The sequence below is a fragment of the Vigna unguiculata genome, chromosome 11, assembly GCF_037176805.1.
Source record: "Vigna unguiculata cultivar grain cowpea cultivar isolate G323 ecotype 2 chromosome 11, ASM3717680v1, whole genome shotgun sequence".
Taxonomy (NCBI): Eukaryota; Viridiplantae; Streptophyta; class Magnoliopsida; order Fabales; family Fabaceae; genus Vigna; species Vigna unguiculata.
Genome location: NC_140802.1, coordinates 11,962,651 through 11,971,953, shown reverse-complemented (window position 1 = coordinate 11,971,953; position 9,303 = coordinate 11,962,651). Strand labels below are relative to the sequence as shown.

At 34.5% G+C, this 9,303-nt stretch overlaps 1 non-coding gene across 1 annotated transcript; it reads left to right on the top strand.

The window, feature by feature from the left end:
- Positions 1-8,569: 8,569 nt before the first annotated feature.
- On the top strand, positions 8,570-8,642 carry TRNAA-AGC (transfer RNA alanine (anticodon AGC)). Its single transcript has one exon. It is a non-coding gene; the product is annotated as a tRNA-Ala (tRNA).
- The last annotated feature ends 661 nt before the right edge of the window (positions 8,643-9,303 follow it).

Sequence of the window (9,303 nt, the reverse complement as noted above, 5' to 3'; positions counted from 1 at the left end):
TTAAACTCGTATTCAAGGTGATACTTTAATACAAAAAAAAAGGTCATGATAAGTTCATGTAGTATATTTGTAAATGATAAAGTATCTAATAGATGAAATAGGATGATTTTAAAATTCAAAAGAGTCATTACATGAAATGAATATGAAAGAAAACTAGGAGTAGAAACAATAAAATCTGAAAGTTTACTAAACAAACTTGATGATGTGCCTAGAGGATGGTTAGAACTAGGGTGGACAATGGATATTATTAAGCAAACAGGCCAATTAGCACAAAAGAGTAAGACTCAATTGACTGCTTATTCTGGTCTACCAAACAATGTTTCTTCTTCTAAAAACTCAAGAGAAAGAAAATATGCGTTCATCCTCTCTTGTGAAAATACGTAACAAGGAAAGGATCAATACTAAGTAAATTTATTATGCTATAGATATACGTACATTGGGGTGTAGGTACATAAAACTTGGTGGTGATGTTTCTTATTGTTCTTTGGAGGAATCTACCATGAGGAAAGGTAAGAGAAGAGGATCAAGGCAACAAAGAAGGTTGAAAGAATAGGAAAGAAACGTGATAAGAAAACATAGGAAGAGAAGGATTTGCTACCTCTCTATACCATAACAGGCTTTGTGCCAAAGGTAAAACGAAATAGAGAAACTGTATATTATTCAAAAAGAAAGCAGAATACAATGATAATGTATCTGAACGGAAACAAGAAAGGGAAAAACATATGTGGAGAAGGAAGAGGGGAGAACAATATATATGTTAGAAAGAGAGCAAGAAGCAAAAGGGAAAAGAGGCCCAAAAATAGAAGAGGCCTAAAAGAAGCGTTCTGTTAGAGAAGAGAAAGTCTTAGAGATAAATGATCAAACTGTAACATCCTTAAAGAATATTACTTAAATTAATGTATAACAATATAAAAGAAGTTTAAGCGTCGCAACATTATTTATCCCAAACGCGAGAAAACAAAATTCAATATTCAATGTGCCAATACTCAAAGGAAATTAAATCAAAAGTTGTTACAAGTTCCAATAAAACCATAAAAGCAATAGTAAAAATCCCTAGCTCTATCCCAGCTAGCCCTCACTTCGCAGTCCGAGCACCCTCAGCATCACCTGTATTATCATCTGCTCCCGTGTAACGAGTTACACGATCATTGCCAAGCACAAATAGAAAGGGTGAGCTCAAAAGAATTATAAGAACATATCAAATAATTAATATAAAGAACAACCACCCCATTTTGTATTCTCATAGTTAGACTATAATCACATCCTTAATACCTCCAAGGCTTTTAAACCTCCAATTTAATCAACAAAGTTAGCCATGGACTCAAGATTCATGATGCTCACACGAACCTGCCCGCTCGTTGTCCTGCCTCTACCAACCTCCCCGCTCGTAGTCCTACTCTACGGACCTGCCCGCCCGTAGTCCAACACACGTGATCCATCAGCTACGTACCTCCCTGCACGTAGCATCTCTCAACTGTGAGAACAGAACATACGAACCTACCTCGCTCGTATCCCCACAAGAGAGTAATTGAGTATGAACCTACCTGCTCATGGCACAACATCTCCTGATCCATGTTCGCATCAATGCGTACAACCAATACCCACAAACTGCACTAAACTCGCTGGGCTACAAGCCTTAGCTTAAGCGACCAGGCCTGAGCGAGCGTGCTACCAGGTTTCACGTGCGAAGACTCGCTTAGGCGAGCTCGTCTCGCCTGGGCGAGATCTCCCTTCGCTCAATACAACATCACTCGCCTAGGCAGCGAGACATCAGAACACCCACTCTTCAGTTGCGATTTCTCGCTCAGGCGAGTACCTCTCGCGTGAGCGAGGTACTCTGTTGCTCAAACCATGGGCTCCTCGCCTGAGAGAGTCCCTCGAGCACAACCTCACCACTTCGCGATTTCTCGCCTAGGCGAGCTGCTTTCGTCTGAGCGAGATGTGCAAACACAACCCAAAATTTCGTTTCTGCTATTCTCGCGTAAACGAGCCTAGTTAGCTTGAGCGAGAATAGCAAATATTCTCCCTGTCATGCGCACAGAAACCTATCCCAAAAAGCCCAAAAACCCCATTCAACTATGCCAAGCAATACATCACAGGATTCAACATTTTGTGCATGATGTGAACATCAAATTAGTCACTCCAATTGCGAAAACAGACCCTCAACACCAATAGTACAACAAATTCCCATAATTCCCATACAATGCATAACAAATTGACCAAAACAACATAGCAACAATTTCACCACTGATTCATACCATGAGAAGCACGAAAATTTATGATCAAACACAATTATACATGCATTTCAAAGTACACGAAATTCATAATCATAAAAATACGCAAAAGAACTCCCCTAACATGAAAATCCTTACTTCTAATGGTTGTCTACTTTGGCTTTGTGGCACCTAAGAACCTTCCTTTTCTCTCCCAAAACAATTTGCAGCTTTACACTCAATTCCAAACTCACCTTTTCCACTCAGAATTTGTGCTCCCCTCCACTCTCACAGTTTTCCAGTCTCAAAACCCTTCTAATTGCTTTATTTTCCCCTTTTATATGACCCTAACTATGGTTAATAGTAAAAGTGCTCCCCTCCACTCTCACAGTTTTCCAGTCTCAAAACCCTTCTAATTGCTTTATTTTCCCCTTTTATATGACCCTAACTATGGTTAATAGTAAAAAAAACAAAAAAGGCTTTTGTAATTATTTATAATTGCCTTTTTATAACAACCCATTATGGGCTGTTTTCTTCCCCTTCTCTTGGGGGCCCAATGTCTCTAAGATTTCTCCACCCTTTCACATTCAGACAACAAGTATTCTAACAAAAATAAAGAGATTAATATGTTCTCAGGAAGGTTTGAACCCACAACCCATCAATTAGCAAGTCAAATGCACAACCAATTCAACCCATTCACATTTGTGATAATCCCCAGTATTTTAGGATTTCATTATCACATCTCACAGTCAAATATATTCAATAAAATGATTGCTCAGATTAAAACAACACATAATTGGCATACATAGGACTCGAACCCAAGTTCTCTCACACAATCAAAGTACTCTCAATCACTTGACCTAGTACTTTTCCACGTCACTACAAGTAACATTAAATGTCATAAAGGCTTCTACCACCCGCATTTATTAAATAATTATTTATTTAATTATTTAAATTTCTCGGGTCTTACATTCCCCCCAACTTTAAAGATTTTCGTCCTCGAAAATTGGACTTACTAGGAAACAAGTGTGGATAGGATTGTCTCATGTGATCCTCCATCTCCCAAGTCATCTCATGAGTAATCTCATCCCAAAGGACCTTCATTGTCTTTATCTCCTTTCCTCGCAGCTTTTTCACTTGCAAATCGAGAATCCGCATCGGTCCAGTGTTTATTCTCAAGTCTTCCCTGATCTGGATATCATCTGACTCCAGCACATGAGATGGATCGACTATGTATTTCCTCAATTGAGAAACGTGAAATACATTATGCAGATTCGCCAAGTGCGATGGCAGGGCAATCTCATAAGCTACAACGCCAATTCTTCTCAATATTTGATAGGGTCCCACAAACCTCAGAGTTAACTTCCTTGATTTGATAGCCCTTCCAATACTCGTCGTAGGTGTTACTCTGAGGAACACATGATCCCCTAACTCAAACTCTAAAGGCCGTCTCCTCTTATCTACGTATGACTTCTGTCTGCTCTGAGTAGCTCTCATTCGCTCTTGAATCGCCTTGACTTTATCAGAAGTCTGCCGTAAGAACTCTGTACCCAACACCAAGGACTCACCATCCTGATTTCAACACAGCGGTGTCCTGCATCGTCGCCCATATAAGGCCTCATAAGGTGCCATACCAATACTGGAGTGATAACTGTTGTTGTAAGTGAATTCCACCAATGGAAGCATCTCACTCCAACTCCCCATATGATCCAACACACAAGACCTAAGAAGATCCTCCAATGACTGGATTGTCCTCTTCGATTGCCCATCAGTTTGGAGATGATATGTAGAACTCATCCTCAACTAAGTTCCTAATGCTGCCTGTAGAGACTGCCAAAAGCGAGATGTAAACCTTGGGTCTCTGTCTAATACTATACTAGCTGGCACACCATGCAATCTGACCACTTCACGGACATATAACTTGGCCAACTTATCCAATGACCACTTTTGATTAATGGCGAGAAAGTGGGCACACTTTGTCAACCTATCCATTATTACCCAGATTGAGTCATGCCCCTTAACAGACTCGGCAAATGAGTCACGAAGTCCATGGCAATACTATCCCATTTCCATTGAGGGATGTCCAATGGCTCTAGTGTACCCCCTGGTCGCTGATGTTCGATCTTGGCTTTTTGACATACCAAGCATGATGCTACGAAGTCGGCAATATCGATTTTCATCCCATTCCACCAGAAGGACTGTTTCAAATCTTGATACATCTTAGTCATACCTAGGTGTATGCTAAGACGACTTTTATGTCCTTCTTCCATGATCTGCTTTCTCAACCTCCAATTCCCAGGTACACATACTCTATCTCTGAATCGTAATATACTCATCCCACAAGGTTTTAAGTTTGTTGAAGTAATCAGAAATAGAAATGTCACCTTGATGAAGAGTGGCGGCTTCCATTTGGAGATCTGATATATGCGAACAGTCACCTTGAGAGAAACGTGTTTTCTAGTTAGACCGGATGGCAAAAGCTTGGTCCATCCATTAAAGGAGAATTGAAATGGACACAAAATGGACAAGCCAAGACACAACCATGTTATTGTAGTGGTGCTAGGATGCGACAATGAAGTCAGTTATGGTAGGTTGGACAATAGTTCCAAGAACAAATTCGATCTTGTTCATGGCATTCAAAGCGATGAGCATGCTACAGCTCCAAGAGTGGAAGTTAGAGGTGTCGAGAACATGAGGAACCAAGGTAACTGTTCGATTCTCATTGGGATGCTGATATAGAAAAATTGGTGTTGAACAAAGAAGGTTGAAAGAACAGGAAAGAAACGCGATAAAAAAACCTGGGAAGAGAAGGATCTGTTGGCTCTAGATACCATAACAAACTTTGTGCCAAAGGTAAAAGGGAAGAGAAAAACTGTATATTATTCAAAAAGAAAGCAGAATACAATGATAGTGTATCTGAACAGAAACAAGAAAGGAAAAAACATAAGTGGAGAAGGAAGAGGGAGAACAATATATATGTTACAAAGACAACGAGAAGAAAAAGGGAAAGTAGGCCAAAAAATAGCAAAGGCCCAAAATAAGTGTCTATTAGAGAAGAGAAAGTCTTTGAAACAAAAGATCAAACACTTGGAAACAGTTGAGAGAGGATCTAACGCTAGGCGAAACAGGCCTAAAGCAATATGTAGAAGGAGATTTTGTCATATTGCAAACTAAGCAAAACTAAAATTAAAAGCATTCAATGTTTATACCGTGTTTGTCTTGGAGAATCAAATAGAGATGATAAGTGAACGATTGAAGATACTGCAAGAACTATTACCAAATGGCTCCAAGGTGTGTTTCTTCTCTTTCTCTTTCACTTCATTTGTAGCAAAAGGGCAAGGCTTTTGACTCATTACAATGATCTTTATAATGAAATTTCAGGTTGATTGTTAATACATCCTCCATTGAGGAGGCTCCGTCATTCCCCTTAGACCTCGACTTCTAAATTATATAAGAGAGGATTCTCTTGGTTCTTGGATTAAAGCGTCAGTATCCTCCCAAATCCCTTTTCAATTTTCAAGCAAGTCATTATTGAAGTTTCTTATTCTAATATAATAACTGATAACTAATGGTAAAAATACACACCCCAAAACTTGGAAAAACCTCAAATACTAGTCTCCCAAATCAAGAGGGATGTCTCACCATTATATAATAAAGATAGAAACAATTAGAAGCAACATCTAGAACATCTTTAGCATACGATTACCAATTTCTCAAAAATGTATTGATAAGAAAAACTTAGTTTTCAAAATGGTAATTATTACAGAAGAGATGTTTTTGTTCAAAGAAATTGTGGTTGTCTATTTTATGAGAAATATATATACATATACTGAATTTGGCTGGTTATAGTGACATGTTGAAAGTGGATGCATGTGAGATTAAGTTGTGGGTCTTGGAGAAATATGGTTCTTGAGTTGAATGGAGATGAAACTCTTTTATTTTGGCAGGTGATGTAAAATATGGTATAAGGTTGGACTTTGGGGTTTTGACCATGTTTGAATTGAGGGTTTGATATTACTTAGTTAAGGTTTTGTTTTTACTCATTTATAGACTTGGTAAATGTAGAATTTAGGTAGTTTAGAATGCAATTGGAATGAGAGATATTGATTGTTGCAATTGTTTAGTTTGGTATCATCTACAAACCACTTTGAAATTAGTTTGAGAAGATAAAAGTGCAAGATACCAAATTGTGCAGTGGAACAAGTCAAAATCTCAAACCAAGAAGCATATGGTATGGTGCTACCCATTTTCCTACACTGCACACTTTTCGTAAAATGTGTATTACGACTTCGTTAACCGTTGGATCAAGCTGCAATTTTAACAGCTGATCCTAGACGCATAGTGCTTGACTTTGACTGGAGGATCTTGAATCGGAGGTCTGTAGTGAGAACAGTTTTTATCACAAGGTCCCTGTAGTTTTGGTTGTTAACAACATTGACCTTTGTTGCTCGTTTGTTGCATAACTTTCTCTATTGTTATTCAATTAAGTTGGCTTTTTTTTTTTGCATTTGGTTCTTCATTCAATCATATTTAATTTGAATGTAAATACAACATTTTTGGAGCTTTACACAAGCTGCAATTTTATTTCTAAAATCCCAAATTGTTTGCGTAATGTGTTGTTAAGTTGGATTGGATAAAAATTATAAGAACTAATTATTTTCTAAGAGAGACATATGTTGTATGGTTTTTAATATGTGTTTTGAAATGCTTGTATGAGAATATAGGAGATTCCATGGGGGAAACCCTATTTGATTTAATTAGTAGTGTGCTCATTAATGTAAGGAGTCAGTACTGGAGGTTTATCTTGATACTCTAATGTTCATTCAAGACTCATGTAAAGTGAAATGAGTCATGTGGTGAGAGAGGCACGAGGCCTTGTCTATAAGAGCATTCTCAGGATTCTTATGACGGTTAAATGGACTAACCTTGTGTGGTAGGATAAAACCCATTGACAATGACTCTATAGGTAGTAGAGGTCACCACAAGTGCAAAACCCACCAAGAATCATACATCAATGTCTAGATCCAGATAATTGAGTCTAGAATGTCATGATGTGTGATGGGTTAATTAATATTGCTTAACTTAGTGTAATTAGTGCATTATTATGTAATTATTTTGAGTGTTATATATATATATATATATATATATATATATATATATATTTATTTATTTGAGTACCAACAATATTAAAAACATCTCAAATATTAGTTTATAATTTTTTATGTATTTTTTAATTTTTTTTAATGTTTTTAATTTTCTTTTATTTTTTTTATTTTGTTTTTTGTTCACATATAAGGTCTGTGCCGTGTTATGAGGGAGTGCAGTACCATGTAGCAATACAACATGTTTATCTTATATTCAATTCAATTATTATATATCTTTATTTTATTTAATTCAAAACTAATTTTCTTTTAAAAAATAGACTAATGTCTAACTCCAAATTAGAAACAAATTTATTATTTGTATTATATTGATATTTTTCATTAAATTTTATTTATTTAAATGTTTCTAGAACTATTTATAGAGAATTAAAAAAATTATACTTCAATTATTTATTATTTCTTTATATATATCAATTACCACATATAAAATATTATACTCATAAGTGCATTTATTATAATCTAATATTTTGTTATATATTATTATTATATATATTACGATGATAATATGTATATATTGTACGATATTATAAAAATAATTATATTAATTTAGTATTATTTTCCATGACAGAGAGAAATTATATAAATAATTGAATGACAGTAATGGCAGTAGTAGATACTTACATCAAAATGGAAATAAAGCTCCTAAGATCAAAAGCTCCAATATCAAATTGAATTATATAAAAAAAAATATTTTATTGATTATAAAAATATAAAAATACGCTTTATTTATTCTTTTAGAGTTTTGATATATATAAATATATAAATATATATATATATATATATATATATATAAAATTAAAAATTAAAATGCACAAAATGTATATATTTCTACGTTGAAAGTTTAATTGTAAACGTTAATTGTTTCAACTTTTAGAATATAAAAATACGTATTCTTAGTTGAAGCTAACCATTTCTCCAATTCAATATTGATGAGAATAATTATTAAAGCCTGGAAGATAGTCTCTAACATTCTAAATTATACATTTGTTGCAACAATATTTTTTGTCAAGTTAATAAATGAGCATTATAATTAGATTATTTTTTTCATCCATATCTTCAAGAAATAACATATTTAAATGAGGAGATATAAAAGATAAAATAATTTGTTTAAAAGCGTTTAACTTTAATCAATGATCATGCTTCGAAATTGAAAGTTTAAGAAAATAAGTAGGATATGATACTCATTTAACAAATGGGGATGTAGTTCAGATGGTAGAGCGCTCGCTTAGCATGCGAGAGGTACGGGGATCGATACCCCGCATCTCCAATCTTCCATTTTATGTGTTTAAGCTTCTATGTGGTTTTCTCAGACTTTGTGTTTTGGTATTTTTCTTTACAGCAATGATTCATAATTTTGGGAATCCAAGTTTTACAAAATTAATATAATAATTGATGATAGGCAGAATCCGGTGTCCATTTTCTTATAAATACGGACCTTTTTTCCTTCTTAAAATATTTACTACAAATTCTCAACATAAAGATTTTATGTCAAATAACATATTGGAACTTTCATTTTCAAAATACAATTTAGTTTCTAATTTCAAATATGCTATTTTTTATTTGGAAGGAAAAAGGTTGATGTAACCCATTTTGTTTGATTATTTTGACTTTATTAACTAAATTAGACACGAGTCATTTAACTCTCAATCAATTAATTTTGGATCTTTTAAGTTTTATTTGGATTTGAGGAGAAATTTGAGAGTAGAAAATAATAGCTTTAAGGGGAAGGAGGATAAAAAGTGAGATGGTTTGAATTAAGGAAAAAAAAAATGGAAAATGAAGAGAAATAAAAGAAAAATATTTTAACTTATAAAATTATAATATTATAAATTTAGTCTTATGGTTAAAATTAATTTAAAATAAAATTTAATCATTTAATATTTTTATTTTATTTATTTTTTTATTATAATAATAAAATATAATTATAA